This window comes from Schistocerca piceifrons, chromosome 1 (assembly GCF_021461385.2).
Source record: "Schistocerca piceifrons isolate TAMUIC-IGC-003096 chromosome 1, iqSchPice1.1, whole genome shotgun sequence".
NCBI classification, from domain to species: Eukaryota; Metazoa; Arthropoda; class Insecta; order Orthoptera; family Acrididae; genus Schistocerca; species Schistocerca piceifrons.
The window spans coordinates 1,022,324,284-1,022,327,688 of NC_060138.1; positions in this window are offsets into that span (position 1 = coordinate 1,022,324,284).

A 3,405-nucleotide genomic window follows, 5' to 3' on the forward strand; every position below is an offset into this window, starting at 1 on the left:
TATGTCGTCATTCCTCACTTTATCACTCCACCTAATTTTCAATATTCTTCTGTAGCATCACATCTGAAAAGTTCCTATTCTCTTCTGTTCCAGTTTTCCCACAGTGCAAGTTTCACAACCAAACAGTGCTGTGCTCCAAATGTACATTCTCAAAAATTTCTTCCTTAAATTAAGGCCTATGTTCGATGCTAGTAGACCTGTCTTCGCCAGGAATCCTCTCTTTACTTGTGCCAGTCTGCTTTTTAGGTCCTCCTCGCTCCATCCGTAGTGGTTTGCCAAACTTCGTCTAGTTCATGATTCTCAATTCTGATGTTCAGCTTCTCGCTGTTATCATTTCTGCTAGTTCTCACTAGTTTCATCTTTCTTCCATTTGTTCTCAAGCTATATTCTGAGCTCATTACACTGTTCATTCCATTCAACACATCCTGTGTTTCGCTGAGGACAGCCACTGCATTAGCAACTATTGATATCCAAGCACTGTAAAATGAAATGTGTGATATAAGATACATAATCACTTTAACACTGCGAATGGTACATTCAGCTAAATCAACGCAATCGTTAAAAATCAGAGGAGAGTCTATTAAACGGGTTAAAGCTGGAGTGTGTTTTAACCTACAGACAACAATGTACAGACACCATGCAGAAGGTATGCACCAAGAACAACCTTATCCGCAAGCTGACAAATACAAGGAATGCAGCCAAATGTCTTCCGCATTTTCTCTCTGTCCCTCTGCAGCAGACTTCACGACACCAGTATGGAGGAACTCTATACATGCTAACCAAGTTGATGTTGCTCTTCATGAGACAGGTTGCATAGTCTCGGGGTACCTAAGACCAATACCACTCCAGCACGATATTTCCAATGATTGGAGTAGCACCTGCAAACATAAGAAAACTTAATATCCATGGGTGTACTGCCGGTCTACAGTGTCCAACGGGCACAATATTTCGGCGATCATACATGTCGCCATCATCAGGTGAACTGACGGACTGAGCTCCTGTGAACGTGCCGCCACGGAGATCCGTACGCTATGGCTGCTCAGAGGGAACAGGGTTCGATCGCGGCGGCGGCCGATTTAAATACCCTCCGCCCGCGGCTCTCTCCCTCGCTGTCCGCGCCCCGCGCCACGGTCGCGCGGTGGAACAGATTGCGACGGCGTCTGAGATGACGTCGGAGTGATGGCTCTGTCCACCGTGGTCTTCACAACTATACGTTTGCTCGATTTACTCTTGATTAACCCAATCACTGGCCTCTCTAACAACACTGTACCAGTATCTCGACGTCTGTACCAGAATCCTAGTGCGTTCATACTCCATAGCGTGATTTTCCGACAAACAATGTTCAGCGACCGCCGACTTGCTCGGATACATCAGTCGAGTGTGCCTCTGGTGTTCAAGGTATCGATCCTCGACGGTACGCATCGTCTGACCAATATACGCCTTGCCACATTGACAAGGAATCTGGTACACGCCGACCTTCCTCAAACCGAGGTCATCTTTGGCGCTCCCCACCAGAGCACGAGTTTTATTCGGAGGACAAAACACAGTTCCGACCCGGTGTTTCTTCGCAATGCGGGCGATTTTCGCCGAGAGTACGCCTGTATATGGAATAAACGCAGTGCCTACCTCCTCCCTCGTGACTTCATCCATCTCCACAGGTTGTGCTGTAGTGGTTGGGCGCAGAGCACGTTGAATCTGTCACTCTGAGTACCCATTTTTTCGAAATAAAGTTCTCAGATGTTCCAATTCCTGGGGTAGACTCTCTGCGTCAGAGATAGTGCTCGCCCTATGTACTAGAGTTTTAAGTACCCCATTCCTCTGTGAAGGGTGGTGGCAGCTGTTTGCATGCAAATACAGATCAGTGTGCGTTGTCTTCCGATACACCCCATGACCTAGGGTGCCGTCAGCCCTTCTCTTGACCAAGACGTCAAGGAAAGGTAATTTACCCTCCGTTTCAGTCTCCATAGTGAATTTGACGTTGGGGTGTATGGAGTTTAGATGTGTAAGGAAGTCAAGGAGTTTATCCATACCATGCGGCCAGATGACGAACGTGTCGTCCACGTAACGAAAAAAGCAAGTAGGTTTCCATTCGGATGACGGCAGGGCTTCCTCCTCGAAGTTCTCCATGCACAAATTCGCTACCACCGGTGAGAGAATGAGAAGAGGAGGCAAGAAACAGGTATTCCCTGTTGGAAGTCACGTCTATCTATCACGACTCAAATCCAGAAACAGCTTCCTACTTACAACAGCACCTACTCCAAATTCGGCACAAGCTCGCCGAGATGAGCTGTGGAAAACAAAGTCTTCTGGAATATTGTTGACGGCAAATGTGAAGCTAACTTAAAGCTGCCATCTCCAGCGCCAATCCTGGAAGACTCTCAATAGGATGAGAACGGCGGTGACAAGGTGCAAGACTAATTCGAAGACGTGGATATCAGAGAAGATGATTATTGTGAGCGTGGTGCAAGGCATGATTCTGTGCACTTGTAGGTCTGCAGTAACAAGAGGGAAGAGTGTGACGTGGAATACTTGTTGGCAGCGAATGGCCGTGCCATTCTACTTGCTCAGCATTGGCCTTGCAAATGCGGAATTCTATGTAACTAATATAAGATCGTAGTTTTTTAAATTGCATTTCAGTGTTATTTTTACTCTGCTAAATGGGGAGTATTATGTACAGGGTTGGGGAAATCCCTGAAAGAAAGCAATGCTCCTTTCAGGATACACTGTTGAAGGAAGTTCGGGAATAGGCAGTTTCAGGTGACCGTAGAATGATTCTACTGCCGAAAGAGTATGAGGTTCATTCAAATGAAACCTGTTAACTCCTGCCAGAGGTTCGAGTCCTCTCTCGGACGTGGGTGTTTGTGTTGCTCTTAGCATACGTTAGTTTAAGTAAGTTTAAGTAATGTGTAAAAATACGGACCGATGACCTAAGCAGTTTGGTCCCTTAGGAATTCGCACACATTTGGACATTTGAAACCTGGTCAGTGCATCCACCATTGCTTTACACGTAAGGTGGCAACACCTAACTGCGGGTATGGTGGGGCCATCTACTGGTAAAGATACGGACGCGTGTGCACCGTTTGATGTTACATAGCGCCAGTGTGGTTTCACGCAGAAGAGAAGGTGGTTACACAAGTTGTCGTTCACTACCGAACATGCAGGCGAGTAAGCAGGAACAACCAGAAGTGATTCGATTTTTGGCGGCGGAGGGAGTTGAAGGCCGCGAAATGTATCGACGGATGAAGGCTGTGTCTGAGTCGTTCAAGTGTTGCGGAGTGGCGCAAACGATTCCTTGAGGGGCACGAGTGACTGGAAGACGATTCTAGTCCTGGACAGGCTCATCGTGTAATCACACCGAAAATGGTTGCGTAAGTAAATGCTTTAGTCTTTGACAACCGCAGAAGC